This window comes from Pleurodeles waltl, chromosome 9 (assembly GCF_031143425.1).
Source record: "Pleurodeles waltl isolate 20211129_DDA chromosome 9, aPleWal1.hap1.20221129, whole genome shotgun sequence".
Classification (NCBI taxonomy): domain Eukaryota; kingdom Metazoa; phylum Chordata; class Amphibia; order Caudata; family Salamandridae; genus Pleurodeles; species Pleurodeles waltl.
Genome location: NC_090448.1, coordinates 794,081,452 through 794,104,634, shown reverse-complemented (window position 1 = coordinate 794,104,634; position 23,183 = coordinate 794,081,452). Strand labels below are relative to the sequence as shown.

General features: G+C 44.1%; 1 protein-coding gene across 1 annotated transcript in view; it reads right to left on the bottom strand.

Annotated features, from left to right (window-relative positions):
- Window positions 1-22,296, bottom strand: part of EFEMP2 (EGF containing fibulin extracellular matrix protein 2) — a 116,124-nt gene extending 93,828 nt beyond the window's left edge. The window contains exon 1 of the mRNA XM_069208027.1: window positions 21,998-22,296. The gene's annotated coding sequence lies outside the window, so the exon portion shown is untranslated. The remainder of the gene's footprint in view (window positions 1-21,997) is intronic.
- Window positions 22,297-23,183: the final 887 nt, after the last annotated feature.

Below are 23,183 nucleotides of genomic sequence, written 5' to 3'. Positions count from 1 at the left end.
CATGTAGTCATATAGGATAATGAACCCTCATCACCCTAGTGTGGTATGCTTCATTAATGGGTTCCAGAGCTACAACTGGGAAGAATCCAAGAACACTGCTGTTCATTGGTGTTACATGGGTTCCCTAGCTTGGAAGTGGATATCTTTGAAATCAACATTTATCTCCTCTTTTGTTAAACTTATACCTATATTACAAATGTGTGTGTGTGAGCGCAAAATGTTTTTACTGGTGTCTCCCTATTACAAAATTCAAAACAGGAGGGCGGAGCAATAGACACAACTTCTCTTTTCCGTCTCAATGTTTTGATGCTCAAAATGGCGCCTATGGGACCAAGCAATATCATCACTACTATAGTTCTTGGTATCTCACATCAAATACTGTGCTTAGGACATGGTATGCAAGTGCATCCATTATATACTTTTTTCATAAAATGGGACAACAGCAGTGGAAGCAACACTTCTTCCTAGACCAGGCACATCGTGGGCAAAAAACGTCTTCGTAGACCAGGCACATCCTGGGCAAAAACCGTTTAAGCTTGACCGTTTAAGGTGACAGATACAACTGGAGCAGCAGATTGTGCAATCTTCTGTTCAGTGCAGAATAGTTCCAGTCGGGGAAACTAGCAGGAGCATTATTCACTCACGGAACATGCAGAGTTAAGGCACGTGTGACATGTAGGTTACAGAACATGAGTGACAATATAGTTTGCAAACAGATGTCTGGAACGGGTGCTTAACTCGTATCTCATACATTCCTTTGTCACGTCTTCCTTTCATATATCTCCTCACCTCTGCACACTCTTCTCTCAAAGACCCTCTGTTCTGTCTCACACTCTTCTCCTACCATCCCATTTTGACTCAAGCACTTCCAGCCTCACCTTTCAATGAAATGCTCCTCTCACGACACAGGCACACATTCCAATCCATGTTTCAAATCCTCCTGTCCCTTGCAAACCCCAATCATGTGTCCTTCTCAAACACTCAACCCCCCTTATAATGAGACTTCTCTTGCTCACTTTCACTTGTTTGCTCTCCATCTTACCCAGACGCACACACTCCAGGACACCTGTGTTTTGTATGGTCCTTGTCACATTTCAAAAGTTGAATGATAGTTCTTGAACATGATGCTGGTGAAAACAAAGCTATGTTCCGCTATTGAGCAACCTCGACTTAGAGGCTCTGTTAATAAGGTCTAAAGGGAAAATCTTATGCAAGATTGTAGATACAAATTAACGTAATAACGATTTCAAGATGAAACATGGATGTTTAGTTGGGAAATTGGAGAAAAATGAAAGCTTTGGGCCATTCACAAATTACTGGAGTTTGTGTTGATTTTTGGGTTTCCACATATTGAGAATTTGCACCTATCCAATAGGTCATTGTTTTTTATTAGGTGCAGCTCAACCACAGCTTAAGTAACAATACTCCAGTCAGGCACACAGGTGCAAACCTCTTTAAAAAGGTTGTGAATGCTCATGCACCAGGTACTGTGCAGTCCCAGCCTCAGTGCTGACCTGTGCAAAACGATGAGGGCCGCCAGAGCAAGGGACCACTGGACAACACAAGCGAGGCACAGGACCCAGACTGTAAACGCAAAGTGATGTAAACTATTGTCTCAAAAATCGCAACCATATACATTTTGAAAGAGATGACCGGCAACATGTATTTTGCATAGTATTCATAATCTTTGAAAAAATTCTAGGTATTAAGTGAGGGAAAAAATTGGAGATTGAGCCCACACGAACTAGCTTTGTTGCTGATCAGACTGATAGGGAGAGTATAACATTGTGCTAGAATGAGTTGTCCTCAGTGGATTGACAGTTGTAAACTGGTGATTGGTTGTAGGCGAGAGACTCTAGCCGAGTCTGTGTGTACTAAATCCGACCCGATGTGTGACTGAAAAGTGTAAACGTCACTCATCAATGTCCATGATTGTATATTGCTGTAAATAAGAGATGCTTTTCTTGATAGATGAAAAGGGAAGATCTTTGAGCAGAAGCTGTTTTTGTGAAGACTTTGGATCAGATTTTTGAGCAGTTCCATGACAGCTGTATGTATGTATGTGTAGGTGACGGCTCTTTCCTATTGTTTGGTCTTTCTATCAGGGCATTGGCCTTTGAAATTTCCAAATGCTGGGTGAGATGTGGAGGAGAGGTCACACCCTGCAAGTACTTGACAGATCAGCCAGCTCCTGAGGTCAGTAAATACTGACCTGGTTTCATGCTGTTCGCCATTGGAGAGACATGAAAATGCACCCCAGAATATTAGGGGCCAGATGCACAAAAATGCTTTTTTCTATTTACTAAAGCAAAATGTGACTCTGTAACTTGTTTATCAAATCGCATTTTGCTTCTGAGACTCTGTATTAGGAAGGGACGTATTTAGGGAGTGCCTTCCTAATAAGTAAACGCACTGGCATGTAAGAATATTTTATGACTGAATGTGGTCGCAAAACATTCTCAGTTACCACCAACATCAAGTTGGTGTTAACCCATTCGCAAACGGGAACCCAGGGGACCCCATCCCCTTTGAAAATGGTAGCAAAAATGTTTTTTAGAGCAGGCAGTGGTCCCACAGACCACTGCCTAGTCTTAAAAAACGAAAAGAAAACTTTTCTTTTTTTTTTTTTTAAATGCATCCTGATTTCCTTTAAGGAAAGGAAAACGGGCTGCATTAAAAAAAAATATTGTTTTATTTAAAAGCAGTCACAGACATGGTGGTCTTCTGCCCCCATCAGGCCACCACCCTGTGATTGTGGCCATTCCCAAATTGGTCACAAACTGCAACCTGCCTCATGAATAATAATGAGGCATGTCTCTTGCGACCCATTTGAGAATCACAAACAGTACTAAGAACACTGTTGTACATCCCAGTTTGCGATTTCCTAATAGTGAATTACAAGGATTTGCTACTGGAAAATCACAAGCCACTTTTTGATACATCTGGCCCTTAGTGAGCTGTTTCTTTCACCTAGGATAGCACACCTTATTTCTTAAACATATGAAAGTTCTATGTGTACTTGTCCTCACCCTTCTTTTTCTTTGGCCTGTACTTTGGCAAGGGCAATGCTTATAAGGCTGAAAGACCACCACAACCTTTGCAGCTGTGTTACTGCCATCTTTGTTTTTTTTAATTTGAAAGTTCCCTATCTTTTTGCACCAGGGTATGATGAGGGTCGTATCACGAGGGCATCCTCAATCTGGAAATTGATGCTCCCCTGAGACAACATTTTGGAGACATGAGAGGCTAAATTGTCCTCCCATCACTCTAATCCAGATATCTTCAAACTGGTGTGCAGGCCCTCCTGGACGAAGGAGAGGGCAGGCGCTGGCCAACAGAAGCGTCATGCTGAAAACAGTGCTGTGTTTTTAGTGAAAAAAATGGCGACAGTAAGCCACTCTTTAATGGGCCATTGCTCACAGCGGAGGGGAATACTCCATCACTAACGTGATGGATGTTCCGTTCAACATCTTACCGTCCCATTATATCCTATGGGGATCGTAATACAGCGGACAGGATATCCGTCATGTTTGTGATGGAGTATTCCCTCTGCTGAGATCTAAATCAGGCACTAGGTGTCAGAGGAGGAGGGGATCCAAATAAACCTCAAAGTCCCTCCCCTTATTTCTGGTAAAGGGTCACTCTGTGGATACTTTTACACTTCAGTGAGACCAGGGCCACTAGAATTTGGAAAGTAAAAGCAAATATTCAGCATAATACTGCATACTTTCAATTGTTATTACCTAGTTATTTTGTCATTGTTACACATATTAATACTTCAAAGACAAATGTTTCACCTTGTTTATATCAGTTTAATACCTAAACACACAATCAGCAACTGAGAGGTGACCTGACTCTGCAAGACAACTCATGCTATAGAATTCTGGTAACTTTTGATCCATCTGAGCTAGAAACTTATTTTTTGTAAAATCTGCAAATCAAGCAGAGGATGATGGATTTTGTGGCTGGGCGACAAATCCACAATAATGCCACATTTGCTGCAGCCACAGAATCGCATACTTACAGTGGCCTTGAATGAGATCAGTCTACCCACGGCATGTGGGCAATCATCTATCTGCAGTTTCAAAAGTGATATATGAATATAACTGCAATGTTAAAATTTTTAAAATATGTTTTGAGTTATAATTTTTATAGAATAATTATGAAAAATATGCTTGTTATTTTGGGCGGGCCCTCCATTATAAAATTTGAAGGCCACTGCTCTAGCCTTAAGTAGTTAACCCTCGAGGCCCTCTGACCATGGTGGAGGCACCATAATGTTTTGTCAGATACCAGCGATGCACCGTGGGCTCCCAACAGTTGTCCTCTGGAAATTAAGTCCAGAGTTTGAGACCATAGCCACTGTTTCTCAATGAATTTCTGTTTGAATGTTTGTGAACATTATGTTCACAATGCTTTGTAATGGTGTTTGCCATTATAAAAATCTGTGCACAAGGTACAAGCTTAGTACACAGCATCAGTGCACCTGTTAGAATTACTGTAGCTATTTCCTAAATCATTATTTCAGTAATAATTGTAATTGAAATCTGCCCGCAAAGCACAACCAATCTCCTACTTCTTCTTAAAGGGAACATTGAAGGTTTCATATCAGAGCAGTACCCCGTAAAGTGTAACTGGTCCTCTGCACACAGACAGTGATTACAACAGTGCATTCTCTGCAGAGGACCAAACCAGATCGCTCTCTAAGAAGGGGTAAGTGGTACATGGGCCAAAAGCCTGAACTTGGACTAAGCAGCATGAGCTTTCATCTGTCTTACTGAACACCTCTTGGGCACAGACCTATGTGGCCCAAGCTTCTGTTGGTGCACATAGTGACAGTGATTGCTGTCTGTCTAGTCCAGTCTACGAGTAATCCTGAAGCCATGTGCTGAACCTGTGGTGGGCAGTCTTGCTGTTGCTGAATGCATGGAAGCCCACAGATGACCTAAGGTGTCCACAGTGCCTTGAAGACCTCTCACACCAGAGGTGGGAAGCCCTGGAAATATAATGCACTAGTGCAAGTGAAACGAGAGGAGACTCTTCTTGGCAAGCACGCTTGCTCACTGCACAGCCTGTTTTTTGTGTTGAAAGCCCTGGTTGGATTGTCAGCTGAAGGGAGGCTTGTGTGGTTTAAGAAAAGCTCTTTATGCTTTTGGGCTTAAAACTGTTTCTGTGGGTCAGAAATCCGTATGTTCCATTCGTCATCGAGGGTTGTTTTCCCATTGTGTGTTGAGCTACTAACCCCTCTCCTCTTGGGACTCCAGGTAGTAAGATTGCTTTCCTACATTCTTGAAAGAGACCTAGCATCCTGGAGTCAGTAAGCACAATTTCCAAGGACCTAGACACGTTCCCCTTTTTGCAGGTTAGTAGGTACACTTTATGCCATTTGCCATTGCTATTATTTTCATTCTGTATTGTTTTCGATGCTCACAATGCTTAGGCTGTTAACAGTAAATGTTACTGACTTGAAACAAATTAATTCAGTTTTGGTAGGGTGATTGTGTTCCTCCTCTATGCGGGTCATAGATTCAGCTAGTGGTCATGGCATCATTCATTTGTATATGCTGCTCAACTTAATGAACATTTCAGTAACAATTTTCAAAGTATGGGCGCTGCCATCAATGCCTCATTACTGATTATAGCGATAGTGTAAAATACAAGCGTTACACAAAGATCAAGAGTAGATGATGACCAAGGCTCATTCAGCAAGAGTGGTAGAGGAGTAGTATGTGTCCATTGGTGAGCCTGGGAGCACATTGTCCCAAATATATGTCTAACGTGTGGTGTGGTAAGATATGGCGTTTACAAAAGGCATATCTTCTATTGAAGTAGCCTCTTGAAATGCCCAGTAAATTTGCACCAGACATGCAGTTTTACTGCCAAACATTCATGGTGCACACAATACAATGTGTGGAAATCGGGCTTCAGGTCACATTTATCATTAGAGTAATATGTCTAGTTTGTCGTGATCCTATTGAAATCTTTGTTTCCATCACACTTAGGAATTATACAAAAACACCATGCTTCATATCATATACTTTCCTTGCCTCTGATATTTGACTGCTGATATACTTCAGCGTGGGCAAACTATTTCTTTTGTCTCTCCCCTTTGTGCTGCATTGCGACCATGGTGTTCACAGAGCAAACAGGCACAACAGCGTGAACTCGATTGGCAGTATTGAAGCATTGGTAATATTGTTCACAGTTACCTAATCAGAGTAATTTTTGTGGCTCTCTGCTTAAAACACTTGAAATTGGTAAATGCTTTACTTAAAACAGAAATCCTCAAATCAAAAGTGGCTCTCCAGGCACAGCAGAAAAGCTGATACTACAATATTCACTGCACTCTGGAAAACTCGACCCATAATGCTTTGCAGGGCATTACTTTTAGAAAATATTTTGGCCCATATCTCTGTCTGGGGTGGCCCTTGGGCAATGGGACCACCTTCAAAACATTGACCAGAATGTGCTCTTTCTGTCTACATCATATCTAGGTCCCCACACTAGGTTAGTGGGGACTCCAAAATAATAATCACTACCACCATTCATTATCTTTTTAAATTCTCTCATAGCTGAAACGTTTGTTTTGTAGATAAAATAAGTTGTGTTTTATCAGCCTGGTTTGTAACATCACTGCAATTGGCCTGCTAGCCTTGAAAATGTGTAATGCGCTATGCCCTCTAGGGGCTAAATATATGGTCACATTGCGTTTCTTTCTCCCATTCTTTTTCATATGGCTGTGCTCTCTAAGGGCTGACTATATAGTTACGTGACCATGGCCCTCATTTCGAGTCTGGCAGTCCTTGGACAGCCAGAATTGCGGTGGTGGTCTTACCGCTGCCGGGTGGCGATAAAGACAGACATATTACGACTATGGCAGTTTGGCTGAAGCCAAACTGCCGAAACGCTGCCCGTACTGCCAGGACGGTTGAACCGCCGGGCTGAAGGTGAGCACCTTCGGCCCGCTGTAACCATCATACCGCCAGCGGTATTGTGGCTTACCAGTATTTTCGTGGCCGGTGTAACCGCCATGAAAATGCTGGTGGTCATGCACCCAGTGACAGGAATCTCCATTCCTGTCACCGGCAGACACAGCCCCGCACAAACACACACCTACATTCACGCAGCCCCACTCACCCACGCCTTCGCTTACATACACCCCCACACACTCGCACCCAAACACGCACTCAGATACACCCATTTACTCGTACACAGGCACACAAACACACCCATTCACATGCACACACGGACTCAAACAGACACATACACCTGCATGCACCCACTCAAACAGACACATACACTCGCATGCACGCACTCAGACACATACATACACTCGCATGCACGCACTCAAACAGATATCCCCTTCCCTCCTCTGCATTCACACAAACATACACGCACTCACACACACACATAACATCCCCCTCCCCTCCTTGGCATAGACGCACTCACACACCCTTCTCCCCCCTCGGCATACACACACTCACAACACAACACCCCCTCCTCCCCCGCATTCATACTCACACACACCACACAGATTCCCACAACCCTTCCCCCCTTTCGGACGATCAACTTACCTGCTTAGGCCGACCGGGAAGGGATGGGTCCTGGCCCATTCCGCTGCTGCACTGCACCACCATGCAGGATACCGCTGCGAAGTATTACAGATCATAATATGGCGAGCGGCGTCCTGTTGGCGTGGAAGTGCCGACGGAGGAAACAGAGTCTATTACAAAATCGGCCAGTCCGACAGCATAAGATTTCCGCCCAAAATCGGGTGGAAATTGGCATGACGTCGTAATATGGCACTCATGTTTCTTACAAATGTTATTTTTATTTTGGTGTCCTCTAGGGGCTGTTCTGAGCATTGCAGTCAACATGCCATAATATTCACAGCACGAAAACTCGCTCTATAATGCTTTGCAGGGCATTACTTTTACAAAACATGTTTTGCTTATAACTCAGCCTGTGATGGTGCTAGGACAATAGGACCACCTTCAAAACGCTTTTTCTGTCTACATCATATCGGGTCCCCATGCCAGGTTAGTGGGGACCCAAAATAATAACTCCTCCCAACATTCAGTGTCTTGTAAGCTTTCTCATGGCTAGAACTTTTGTTTTACATCTGGGAGAAGCTTTGTTTTAAAGGCTTTGTATGTAATATCATTGCAGACGGCCTGCTAGCCATAAAAACGTCCTCTAGGGGCTAACTATATGGTTACATTGCATTACTTTCCCCTGTATTTTCTCATGGGGTTATGCCCTCTACGGACTACATGACGGGTTACATGACCATGTTTCTTACAAATTATGGTTTATATGATAATTATATATGTTTTAATAATCTCTCCTTATTACATTTATGGCCATGATTCAGGCCAACTTAACATCCTTATTACACAATGACTGTTTGAACACTCTTAATATGTTTGGGGTGGTGAAAGTGGTATTCTATTGGAATTAGCATGGAAGGCTTAAATTAGGATCCTAAATGGCAACATTTTCATTTTTTTGCTGCAGATAGAGGAAGAAGGTAAATGGAAGTGTTTTATTTATATGCAGGGGAACTGGAATTATAGGGCAGGAAAAGATGAAATCATGAGGCAGAATTGACCAGTTTATGTGGCAAGAAAAGTCCAGTTACGAATTTACAATGCCAATAGTTCAACTCAAGCAAATGCAAGCCCTATTACATTGCAAATGCTTGTTTCAAATTTCCATCACTGGTTAGAGAAAGGAAAAGGCAACCTCCACACAAAATAATAAGCATTTTGTCAGAAGACCTTGTCTGACACTTGACATCTGTATATAACCGTACAGCAAATGCAACAAGATATAAACTATATTTGAAGGCATCTCTCTTGCTTATTCTTCTTGTGAACTCCTGCAAGGTTATTAGGAGGTGCTTCATCACCTCTTGCATCCCTAATTCCACTCCCCCCTCTCTATAACTGCACTGTTGTGCTAATGTGTTTTTCATTTTAAGGATTGTTTATGTTAGTCAAGGCAAATAGTATATAGTTTAGTTTAATGTCATTTAATTTATTTTAAACCCATAAATGCCAAGAAAACACAGCTTCCAGGCACCAGATAGCATAAACAAAGGCAAGTGAAACCATAAGTGACTTACAAGATAAGGATCAAATACAATACAATCAAGAAGGCATATAAGTGAGAATGTTAAAACAGATAGATTAAAAGCAAGTCTGCGGGAGTAACATCATCATGTCCTGTGTTGTGCACTTTCTAATGTTTGACTTATATTTTGTAATGTAAATATTGTCCCATATGTTTGAGTTCATCATCATCAACACATAGCTTTATTCGGTTACTTTCAACCATAAAAGCAAAACAACCAACAATTGAATGAAAAAGGAAATAGGAATTAAGTTAAAAAGGATAAGAATAAAATAAAAACATATATTTCAGCCTTAAAACACATAAAATTATTTTCCTTAGAAAAAGCACCTAACCCCCTAATACCTAACATTTAAAATAAACATGGGGTTTTATTTCAGTCTAGGTGTGTAGTTAAAATTTAGCAACTAAAAACTTTTTTTTTTTTTTTGTAATTTGGTCCTCATCATCATTTTTCCCCCAGAAAATTAGTACGTATATGCCAAGCAGCTACAATATACTTGCTAACCGCACAAGATAGAGGGAGAGAAGTTTCCCTCATCATGATACTTAAGGCAACAATACAATGTCTTACCCCCATATTCCTGCACACAGGTCGTAACCACTTCCGTCGCGTAATCAAATAAGCAGGGCATATAAACATAAAATGTACAATAGATTCTGAAATGTGATTACAACTCGGACAACTTTCAGGACTTGGGGTCGCACTCCGTGTACTGCCATAGAATTTAAGAGGCAGACAACCATATCTGAACTGAATATATAGACTCTTACTTAATGGGTCAAGAATTGTATCCATAAATGGTTCCAGATACGGGTACCATTTGAAATCGAAAAATTGTGAAGTCAATCTGCCGTGTGTTGAGCACAGCAGGTAGTTTTCCCTGACATATATCCAGTAAACAATTTTCAAATGATTCTTCTGATCCTTCCTTATACTTTCTGGATGACTCCAAAACTCACTAAGACCCAATCTGTGAAACCATTTTGAGATGTGGTTAAACTAGGGAATGGTAAGTACATTTCTATCTAGAATGTCTTGAATAGACTCCTTGTATGTGGATAGCTCTGGGGTGGTCCATACACAGACCCAGAAAAGCAATGGTCGTAGGGCAATTACATCAGAGATGCGTGAAAGGCCAAGGTCCCAGAACATAGGCAGCAGTGGGGTGCTGCGAGGACAGGCCAAAGTTGACCTTACAAAGTTGTTTTCCCCCACTGCAAGCTTGCCAGTGTTCGAGGACCCCCAAATTTCAGACCCGTAGACTGCAGCGCTCTGTGCCTTTGCTCGGTAAATTTTAATCGTTGGAGTAATCACTCTCTCAGAGGTAGACTTGTGAAAGCGTAAAATGGCCCCAGATCTCTGTGCCAGAATAGCTAGACTTTTATCGATTTGGGCCCCCCAATTCAGATTGTTGCTAATTCTCACCCCCAAATAATCTATGGAGTTTACCATACCTAGGGGGTACCATTATAAAAAATTGAGTATCTCTTAGTGGGGCCACAACCCAGGGTCATAAGTTTAGTTTTGCTATGGTTGAGTTCAAGTCCATAGTCACCACAAAACGAACTAAACTTATCCACAAGTACCTTGAGACCCATAGGAGTTCTGGAGATCAGGAGGGAGTCATCAGCAAATAGCAAAATTGGAATTTTATGGTTGTTCAAGGATGGAGCATCATTTTGGCAGTTGGTAACGACTTGCACCACCTCGTTGATAAACAATGTAAATAGCGTTGGGGCAAGAACACAACCCTGGCGTACTCCTCTCCTAATATCTATTTTGTCGGTGAGTTCCCCCTGCTTACCCCATCTGACTTGTGCAAATGTTTTTTCATGTAATCTTTGAATTAAATGCACTAAATTTCCTGGGATACCGGTTTTGTTTAATACTCCCCATAGTTTCTCTCTTGGGACAAAATCGAATGCAGATCTTAGATCTACGAAAGCAACATAAAGTTTTTGCTTAGATAGGGTGACATACTTCCAAAATAGTAATGACAGCCTGAAGACTTGGTCCATGGTGTTAGTTTTAGGCCGAAAACCGGCCTGTAAGGGGGATAAAATTTGGTTGTCTTGGATCCAATCGGTAAGCCTATCTAAGACTTGCTTAGCAAACGTCTTCTGAAGGATATCAATTAGGCTGATTGGTCGATAGTTTACAGGTGAACCTACATCACCCTTTTTGTGAATCGGTATTATTTCTGCGCCATGCCAGGAATCTGGAATAGGGCTAGCAGCTGCTATGGCATTAGACAATAAATTGATGTACCATGCCCATATCTTTGGTTCAGATTTAAACAGGTCCCCTGGGATCTTATCTGGACCAGGGGCTTTGGCTGGCCTTAAAGAATTAATTGCAGCTGTTGTTTCGGCTAAGGTAAAAACAATGCTCTCAGTTGAGGTCTTGTTAACAGCCCAACACTCATCATATCCAGGGTCCTCCAGAGAATGTGGTGCAGGCAGAGCATAAATTCCAGAAAATTAGGACACCCATCTTTCGGGCTGTATGTACATACCAATGTCATCATTGCCCCTTTTCGAACTGGAGGTCAACAACCGCCAAAAGGAACTATCATCTTTGTATTTGACTGCTGCAAGCAGCTTCTGCCATATCTCATTATCCCAGTCTTTTTTTGCTTGTTTCAGGGCATTAACATACCTACGTCGGGCCTCTTTAATAGCCACTTGGGTAGAGTTTATTACAGCCTCGTTTAAATTAGATCTTGCTCGCACACAATCCTGATTATACCAATCCCTACGAGGGGTGTCAGCAGGTCTCGGTTTGGAAGGGATTTCCCTCTAGAAGATACCCTGTAGGGAATCCACCAATTTATTGTGGATAGCCATAATGGGAATATCAGAGGCTTCTTCTTCCTCATAATCTGCAAAGAGTTTTAAAAATGATTAATATATTTCCCCAATCAAATACGGGTTGGATTCCACCTTTGGCCAGCAGACCCGAGAACGTCTATGATTCAGATAAGGGAGTGGGACGTTAGTGGTCGTTATGTGCTGGACTCTTAAAAATGCATGGTTGGTCAGTACAAGGCACAGAGGATTATGATCGCTATCCAAGCAAGGTAAGATTTCCATGTCCAGTGAACTTGACCATAGCCTAATGTCCACCAGAATATAATCAATAGTACTAAAGGAAAGCCCTCGCTTGAAAGTGATGGCTCGCTCTGAGTCAGATTTAGTGCGGCCGTTACATTCTCTCAGGCCATATTTCAAACAAAGGGAAGACAACTGAGATGCAACACGGGAAGCGGGCAAAAACGCTGTTTCCTTAGATTGGGGAATACCCCAATATTCGTCCTCCTCAGTAGTCAGATTGCTGATGGTGTTGTCCAACACAAAAGAACAATTAAAATCACCTGCTATAATCAGAAGATCTGAAGGGTCCAGAAGCTCTATATAATCCGTCAGCTGGGTGAGAACAATTGATTCTGACCCACGGAGAACGGATCTAGCATAAGTATTCAGAACTATCATCCTGAATCCAGGTCGGAATATGAGTTGGACACCCAGCAGATCATAGGAATTAAACTTTATCATGGAGTGGTCACATTCTAGCCTATTGTTCAATAAAATCATTAACCCTCCTATCTGTCTTCCAAAGCCACCAGAGGCAGGTTGGGCAGCCGAAAAATAGGTTGTAAAGCCTTGTATGGATAACTGTTCTGCAGACCAAGGGCCATATTTATACTTTTTGCGGCAAAAAAATTAGCGCCGGCTAACGCCATTCTGAAGCGCCATGCGGGCGCCGTATTTATTGAATGGCGTTAGCTGGCGTTAGCCGACCGGCGCTGCCTGGTGTGCATGAAAAAAAAACACGTACACCAGGCAGCGCCGGCGTAGGGAAAAATGGCGTTTGGGCGTCCAAAAATGGGGCAAGTCAGGCTGAGGCAAAAAAATCGTCTTAACCCGATTTGCGCCATTTTTTTTTGGCGCCCAGACGCCATTAACATGACTCCTGTCTTAGCAAAGACAGGAGTCATGCCCCCTTGCCCAATGGCCATGCCCAGGAGACTTCTGTCCCCTGGGCATGGCCATTGGGCATAGTGGCATGTATGGGGGCACAAATCAGGCCCCCCTATGCCACAAAAAAAAAATACTTACCACAACTTACCTTTTCTTCCCTGGGATGGGTCCCTCTATCCTTGGGTGTCCTCCTGGGGTGGGCAAGGATGGCAGGGGGTGTCCCTGGGGGCTTGGGAGGGCACCTCTGGGCTCATTCTGAGCCCACAGGTCCCTTAACGCCTGCCCTGACCCAGGCGCTAAAATCCGGCGCAAATGCGGGTTTTTTAGTCCCACCCACTCCCGGGCGTCATTTTTGCCCGGGAGTATAAATACGACGCATATGCATCGCAGTCATTTTTTAAGACGGGAACACCTACCTTGCATATCATTAACGCAAGGAAGGTGTTCACGCAAAAAAATGACGCTAACTCCATGAACTTTGGCGCTAGACACGTCTAACGCCAAAGTATAAATATGGAGTTAGTTTTGCATCGAATTTGCGTCGAAAAAAACGACGCAAATTCGGCGCAAACGGAGTATAAATATGCCCCCAAGTTTCCTGAAAAAGACAGATATCTTGTTTATTAACAAGGCTTACCCAATCCAGGTCATCCAACTTTGACTTAATTCCTGCGACATTCCAAGATATAATATTAATTTTGGGAGGCGTAGATATTGACTTAGTTCTCAATAGGGGGGCAGGAGATGGAGTCCCTGTAAATTGACACTCATCATTTACTATTTTAGGAAGTACTGTACAGGGGGCAATCAGTCAGTCTAATTCAGGAAGTAAGGGGGAAAGATTCATGGATTTAGATGTTGCAGAGTTATCTGAAGAAGAAATAACCCCAGCTACAATAGTTCCAGATGTACAACATCCTCTACATAACGGGGCCCCAGGCGGCTGACTACTAAGTCTAAGATTCGATTCCCTACCTGTACGTAATATACCTGTCCGTGTATCAAAGGCCAGGAGATCATTAACTAGACTACTATCATTAAAAAGAATCGAAATATAGTCAAATTCCGACCCTAACTGATTATATCTATGGGCCTCACGTATATCAGACCGGATAACAGAGAGACAGTTCCTCTGGGAGCGTATCCAATGAATGACTTTATTAATTAGAGAGTCACTCGACTCTCTGTTACCCTGAGGTAGCTTTGGCACCCTAGTCAAATAAATAATGGCATCTTCCCTCCTCCTTCTTAAGCTTCCCTTGAGGTCACAGGTCTGCGAGAGTGTCAAATAATCAGGGTGAGTGGCTGAACGGGGACTAACACAACAACTTGCTGCAGAAGGCGTTCCTCCTAGGTTTAACTGAGAAGTGTTTGGGCGAGGAATACCTTTGTCCCCCCGTCCAAAGATGGGTCCACACTTGTTTACACCTAGTTTTGGAACTTGCTCCTGGGTAGAAGCCATGGTCTGACAGGCAGACCTACCATGCCTAGGGGAACTACCGTTACTTCCCTTAGCAAGGTTATGTGTAGAAGAAGATGTCAATTTATCACCTACGGTAGGAGGACTAGGTTTTTTTGTTTCCATCAATAAATCAGAGGAAGGAACAGACTCATGGCACAATGCAATTACAACCAGACTTTTGAACATAGAGTCCAGCGATTTTGTTCATCAAAGATATCAACAGACACTTAACGTCATCTAATTTCTGAGAAATGATATCCAACTGAGAAGCTTAATTGTTGCCCATCTTTCCATCCAAAGAGTCTTTGTCAGTTCCTTCTACAAGTAAGGTTTGTAAAAGTCCAGGACTTGCAGAATTAGAGGACAAAACCGAAAACCTATTTGAACAAGGAATGATAATAGGAGGCGGAGACGTGCACCTCAAGTGAGGTGCACCTTCTACAGGTAAACATCCATTTGTTTCCACCAAGGATGGTGAAATCTCCAAGAGTGAAGGAATTACACCGTGGGAGTGGGGGGGAGGGTGTAAATCAGCCTTGACCTCTACTCTATGCGTCTGTATTTTTTTATTAAAGAGATTAGGAATTTTTTTGGGAGGAATGGTACCCGGTATAGAAGGGCCAGCAACAGAAGGACTCCTCAGTATAGCCTCAACCTCTTCAAACAATGAATCAATTGTTTTGAATTGCTGTAGATTTGTAGTAGAACATCCCTCCACTTTCCCAACAGAACGTTTCTTGGGTTTTTTAACCCGAGACTGGGGTGCTGATACATCATCGGCCTTCCTCTTCCCCATATCGACTATCCAATGGCCCAGCTAAATAATTTCAAACACGTCTGAAATAAAAAAAGAGTGGCCCAGCCCTGGTTTCTACTATCAGGTACGAATGGTATCAGGAAGAAAAGAAACCCCAAGAAGCGAGAAGTAATAGGGACTTGCTCCACTGGCCCCTTTGGTGCCAAGTGAAGCTCGTGGTCAAGTAAGACTAAACAAACTGAGCAAAGGGCATTCCTGAGACCTCTATACCAGGACCAAGTATCAAAAAAACAAACTTTGGGGGGGTGGCCCAGCCCAGTCTCCTCCTGGCGATGACGGGCGCAAGACGGGCCCACCCTTGGACCGGGCTTTGCCCGGGCGCCACCCGTGCGCGTGCCGCGTGGATGACGCGCTTCCCGCGGTGGCGGGAGCGCTATACAAAGTTTAAAGGGCTCCTGCCCTGACTGCTCCTCCCTTGGATAACGCGCTTCCCGCGGCGGCGGGAGCGCTATACAAAGTTTAAAGGGCCCCTGCCCTGACTGCTCCTCCCTTGGATGACGCACTTCCCGCGGCGGCGGGAGCGCTATACAAAGTTTAAAGGGCTCCTGCCTTGACTGCTCCTCCCTTGGATGACGCGCTTCCCCCCTTGGATGACGCGCTTCCCCCTGTTTGAGTTATTTCTCGAGTGTTTGTAGGGTATTCACCTCGTTGTTGCCACTATGATAATTGTCCTGTACTGCAGCTAGATTCGCCCTATCACACTCAGTTGAGCTAGGCCTTAATTGCTCGTTTCCCTCTGCCCAGGGAGTTAGGGAGACTTGCTGTGGTCAGCCTTCTGTCACAGACAGAATACCCAGTGACTCGATGACCAGCCATTCCCCCTCCAGGGATCACAGTTTTCCAGTGTTTGGAGGCCCCAGAGAGAAAGCCTGGCAGTCCTCCATACAAAAAGTGCTCTTGTGTATTTAAGTTAACTGTAGTGAGCGCCTGTGCGGGCCTATTGCAATTCTAACAACGCAAAAAAGCCTCTTAGGCCCTCATTACAAGTTAGGTGGGATAGGTGAAGTATTTGCCACACGTGGTAAATACGATTGTCCTAAAGTGATGGATTTAACACATAAATACATCCTATTCTGACTTTTTAACTTGAAAATGAGGCACAATGTGAGTAAACGGTATTTACTGAATTGTGCATGTTTTTTCTTTTTTAAGGCCTTCCCTCTTGTAAATTTTGACAGTATTGACCTGCCAGATATCATAGGGGGGAAAACCGCGAAGGTGTGACAATTATTACACGACTTGTAATTTCGATCCCTGTACAAACATATGTTTGCACAGGGATCTGGTTTTATCTCTGCACTTGTAATCAGGATCTTGGTGATTGTTTTTTCTTTTAGATTCAGTGGCCTTGATATGGCAGATCTGGCAGTGATCAGCTGCAACTTTCTGCTGCCATCTCAGAACATGGGGCGGTTGTGTCTCCCTTCTGATCTGTCCCCTTTCGAGTGTGTGTTTTGTGAGCTACACTGATCTATCTCTAAGAGTGGGAGATTATTTTACCAAGCCTGGGTGACTCTAGTCTTGAGGTGGAAAGTGCTTATACACAGCAGAGAGTCTGGATGGACGAATCCCACTGTGCTGTTTATTAATGTTTGCGAACCATGTGGATTAACAACTCCTAACCTTTATGGGGTGAAGTAGTTGGTTGGGAGAGTATTCTTTGAGGTGACTTTAATGTGCCTAGATGTTTGGGAAACGGGCAGAAAATCCATGGGTAGTTGACAGTTAGCTGGGGGTGGTAGCGCTCTTCTCCAATCCTTCTTTCGTCCAAGTGGGTCTGTTATCACCCTCGAATTTCCTCTTAAAGTTGTTGTCTAACTCTATCCACAATGTTAAGGTCTGTGGCCCACCACTTCTTCAGGAGAAAAATGTCGGCGAGAGCAGGTAAGTTGTGAATGGGATGGTGGTCTTTCTTGTCCACCTCACAAAGGGACGCGCTGCCATAAATGCTAGTCTGCGGCAGAGCAGGGCCAGGTAGCTACTGAAAAAGGGGAAAGGGAGGCTAGCAAGAAAAAAAAACATACCGCTTTCCACTTCTCCTGGGTCTCAGGCCCCACTGATGCAGGGTCGCCAAGGAGGAAGGCCCCGAGGGTACTTAGCCTTAGAGGATGAATTGCAGACCTCGAGCTGAAAGGTGGTGGAAGAAGAGGGTCCTGCTCTTGTCACAGTACCATCCTGTGGTTCTATCACGACTGCTGCTGCTCTTCTTTGCCTAAGGAGTCAAGCCTTCACTTTCAGAACTGACCTGTTCTGTACGTGGCTCAAGAGTCATCATGCGTGACCTAATTTAGCACCAAGTGTCAATATTTCACCTTTTGTGCATTGTATTCTTGAATTTAGTAATACAGATTTCCCGAATACAATATCTGCAGTATCCAAGGTGCAAATTGATCTCTCTGTAAATACAGATTGTGTGGGAATAACTATTTACCATATGCGCTATTTGGAATAGGGATAGCATACTATTTGTGTGTTTTCCCCCCTTTGCATAAACTCAACTTTTTTATCTCTTTGTCTGCACGTGGGTAAAAAGTGTGCAGGCAAAATCTCTGGTGTACACAATTTGTTTTCAAGTTGTAACACCGTATCAAGCACAAACTACTGTTTGTGCTTGAAGGAGGATTTGTGCCCTGAATGTAATCGAGGCCACACTGGAATTTTGTATTCTTCGCTGATCAAGTTACTACTCAGAAACCCTGGTAGATTTGGAGCAAGCATCCATAAAGGTTAGAGGCGAAAAAAGCACCTCTTTCTACCAAGTCTCCCTGTTCAGTTCTCTCTGTATAAAAAGCCCACTGTGTGGGACCGCCTTCTAAACCCCCCTCAGACCCGCCAGGGGTCCACCCTGTTTGTGTTTCGCTTCTAGTGCCCTCTCATACCAAGAGCTAGCTTCAAACCGAGGAAGGCTACTGTCTGGTCTCACTCCACTATAGCCCCAGCCACCCAGGAAACTTGGGAAGCATAAGAGAGGCAACTTTGTAAGTAAAAATACTTTAGGAGGGAGAGCCAGAATCGCCAAGCAGACCATGCCTATCTGAATAAGTCAGACAGGTAAATAGATCCAAGCGTGTGGTTAAACAGCCTGAAGACTTATACAGGATTGGAATAAATCCAGAGGTGGGAACTCATTAGCACAGCTAATTGACAGCTATTGACAATGTTTTTGTTTCAGGAAAGTAGCTCTAAAGTAATGCAAGTAGTGATTTGTGTTACTTTGCATTAAGGGGTGATGCCTGGGTGGTCAATGGCATTCCCACACCATCACCGATGTTTTTTTATGGAAAGCCCCATGTGCTAAAATTGGTAATCAGGGCTTTGCAACAAAAATAATCCCTCATTGAAGCAGGCGTTGAGTGGGGAAATATTTTAATTTTTCCTAACTTTTCAAACACTGCTTGTCTGCTGCAAATGTACAGCACACACATCCAATGTGTGAAAGGTTTTTCACTTCGCTTGGCATGGTATTTTGTGCTGGAAGGGCAACCGTCAGTACAAAATCTAAATGTGACAACTTGTGAAAACACTTGCGCAATAGTGCAAAGGTGTGTGCGTAGCGCTAGGAAACCTGTTTGAGCGCCAGGGCTAAGGAAGAGGGTAGCAGTGCCATATCTTAGAAGATACAGCTCTGCGATGCTTTCTGCCCCTGTTGCAACACAGCGCAGCAACTTTGTTGTGCAGAGTTAAGTAAATGTGCCCCAGAATTTGCATAGTCACAAGTGCTGGCCGGAAATGCTTATGTGTACATATAAGGGTGCAGTACACGTTCCTATTTTTTTAGCTTGTCTTTGAAATTAGAGCTAAGGGTGTAGAGGCGCGCACGTTGGTCTTTGTTCCATTCCAAAGGGACAGTCAAGCCTGAACTGCTAGGCGATGTCCCCTCTGACTGAGAAGACGAGCAACAACAGATGCGCATTCGCCTTTCTCTGCCTCACTGATGAGGTACACCTAGAGTCTCTACGTCACCGCGTGCTCAGCACCCACTTTTGGTTCTGGTGGCCAACGGCCCTAAGCCAGCAAGTGACTGTCTAAAGCCTTTGGCACTCTACCTACATTCCAGTAGTAAGAGGGAGTAAAAGACAGCCATTATTAGGGCCCCTTGCATCCCTGGATCTCAGTGTCATGGGCCCTGCTGCACCAAGGATATTTTCACCCCCTGCATAGTAGTCACACTTGATAAACTCAATGCCTGTTCAGATGTATATGCTTTATGGGTTTTAGTATGAAATATTGATTAGGGAACATCGTAATAACTTAAAATCATAGGCAAAATATTGAGGACAAATATATCGAAAGATAAAAGCATATAAGGAAGTATAGATTTACTCTTCATACCTCTCTAAGGAGATGGATCTATCTCTCTCTCTCTCTCTCTCTCTCTCTATATATATATATATATATATATATATATATATATATATATATATATATATATGGAGTTAGGGAATGTCTACACATACATACCAGCCGTAATTTGTGTCCTCGATATATTGACTATGATATTAAGGTATAACGATATTCCCTACTCGTTATTGAGGACCCACACCACTTTCAAGAGAGCCGGGAGTCTGATTAGAGAAGGGCTTTATGGAGTGACCCCGTTCTAGCTCAAATAAACGCCTTCCGAGTCCTCTCCGTGCACAAAGCTGCCAATTTATGGCCTCCCCAATCTCGGTAAACCCATGCCACTTAACATAAAGGTAATGGTTAGAATTTTTTGACTCTGTGTAAACCACTACTGATTATTAAAGGTGCATTCTATTCCATCTCCTCTTAACTTTTCTCTATAATTATATAGACATTTTTTAATCTGTGTACACCGCTGGTGATTATTAAAGGTGCATTCCATTCCATCTCTTCTTAACTTTTCTGTATAATTAGTCAGGGACCGCCTATAAACAATGCGAAGACGCCTGACAGCCCAGCCCTGCCTCACATGGTATGGAACGGCCTGAAGAGAGCCCAGCCAGCCCCTGGAAGAGTTAAGCAGCTGCTTGGCTCCCCGCAAGGGGGTGTCACACCAGCACTGAAACATCTGTGCATCCTATTTATATATATATATTTATAGCCTACTAGGAAGCATGCTACGAGCACTTCAAAAAGCTGGCTGAAGTGCACCCTCCACAGATGTTGCAATCTGTTCGGCTCCCTTCCATATGGGCATTTGGGATAGATGACCAGGCGCTCCACAAATAACTCCCAAAACCACCTCAGTTCCTAGAGTCGAATAGCGCTGCCAATGCACCTCAGTCCTGAGTTACTGCCTCCATGACATTCCAGTGCTGAGGATACATTATCAAAGTCTTACCGTGCAGCACATAATGCGATGACAGCACCGTGACTCACACACAGCTCAGCCGATATACAAGTAGCACCCGTCTTCTAGTCCAACACTGGGACCGCAGACATGACCTACCGTACCCAATACTGTGAAACGACTGCAGATCCCATGCACTGCTCTGCTGAAGCACCTCAAAACCTGACCTCTCCTATTCAATACTGGGGCCCACATTCGAGTCTGAGTGCACCACAGTCCTAGAGTGGACGCCCTTTATTCTATAAATTACATCTACACATCCTTTTGTCAATGTACTTCATTTATACGGCGCCGTCCCCACTAATCTACCAATGGGTTACAGACAGCTCTGCCAATGTCCTTCAGTCCTTGCTTGCAGTATACCACCCTGTTCCAGAACTGGAAAGAAATCCAGGAGCTCTCAGCTGTTTAAGCGCTGTGACTAGTGCTTGGAATGGGCTGTTGCTGCCATGTACCAAGTACCTGCACTTCTTTAGTTTGAAAGGAATAGTACCTGCACTTCTCGGTAATGCTGCAATACATGTAATGCAAGCGTTCTGTCACTTTTAAGGAGCAAGCAGGTACCAGTACTTCGACATATCCATTTAAAGCACTAGCTGTAACCCACACTGACCTGTGCCAGTGCACCCCTATCCTAACCTGCTGCACCTCTGCTGCTCTGGTACTTTGAGTGGCACACACTCAAACGCCATTCAGCCCTAACCTGTAGGACGTCCTTCTGTCCCATTACCGGAACCCCAGACATGTCTATCTCACTGCACCCGTAAACTCGATTAACCACTTCTCCTGGCATTTGAATCTCACTGTACTGCTGCAAGCAACAAAGAGCCCCCCAAACCTTTCAATCTCATTGCACCCAATAAAGACCACCTCAGGCATGGCTAACTCTCTGCACAACACAGAGAACATCCCTATATCGTTGGGACTCACTGCACACAATACAAAAATGCATCCCCATGCATTTCTATCTCCTGCACAAAATAAAGGGCTGCCTCGGACATTTCCATCCTATTTAATTCCACCATTGCATGCTGTGGAGTACAGAAGACCCCTATGTTGCTCACTCTTTAATTATTCCATCTATATCCAGTGAACTCTTGCAGTGTGCCCTCCCCTCAGCGCTTTGTTTACTTCTTACACCGGCTGCACAGCACGCCTGGGGTCTTGGAGGCCTCGCCGCGCCCCCAGCAAAGCCCTGTGGTGGGGGCTTGCTTTGAAAAACAGCAGCGTAACAATTACCCCCTCGCAAGGCCTCGGCTCACTCCTGCAGGCGTTGTTTGCTTACCTTTCTTTCTCCTTTATGGACTCTTCCCTCCAAAATACGACAAATCCAGAGAAGATGTCTCCAGAGTGCTTCCGCAGTCCCCGAGAGTCTGGGCTTCTGCGCCTCGAGGGGGGAGGTATGATATGGACTCAGAAAAACTTGCGAGCACAACTAACCCTTGCACGCGCGCACGCTCCCTCCTCTCTCTCCCTCCCTCTCTTTTTCTACTCTGATGAATTTCTGGGTGGGTTCCAGGAGGGCCTGGCGCCTGCCAGTAAAACCCACCCCACACCTGGTTTTACTTAGAGCTTGCTCCCAGCAAGCAGCAACCCTTTCATGTCCAGCTGCTCAGTCCATCAGACAAGCCTGGCTCTGCGCCCCCAACCGACCGGCCCCACGCAGACACGCACACACGCACACACCGATCATTTACCGTCACAAACCGACTTGTATATCCCTCACCTTCTTCCAGCGTCACATACGGCCACGGACCTGTACATCCTCGCGGAGATGCCAAGTGCCACTAAATCCGAATCCCCAGCTCATCCTGGCTGTGCGGTTGACAGCACGTTTTATCCTTGACTTGCAGTTTTGCTTTTAACATGGGAGGTATGTTAAAAGCCACCATGATTCTTCTGCCACCACTCGCTATTTCGCTCTCCCTCGCAATTTCCCACATTCACACACACAAACACAACTTTCCTTTATTCGAACACGCAATCCTTCACACTTGTCTTCCCCTAAGTTCCACAGAAGAACCTTGGAACTACACAAACCATATCCACAACCCATTGCTCTGACAAAAAGACACCATACACGTTTCCACACATGGACTAAAACCTAAAGCTATCCCTCTGTGCCCAACGACGTGCTCTCTCGCACACACGTCACACATACCTACTCACTGATCTAAATCGCCCACATCCACCCCTCCGAAGCAAAGAAACATATTTTTACAAATTCCCATTTCCTCACACACAACACACGTGATCTCTTTTGGCCCACGCTAACATCTAAAAGCCTTTTCCCCTTTTACTCACTGTGGTTCTGGATTTCCACTATATAATTACGTGGGATCTTTACACCAGTCTACAAAAACAGACGCACACAACTGCGTACTTCGCTCTCTCCAACCACACAAACGCACACTTTCCCACTCAACATACTGCTCAGATTACTTGCTGGCAGTCTTCATTACTCCAATTCT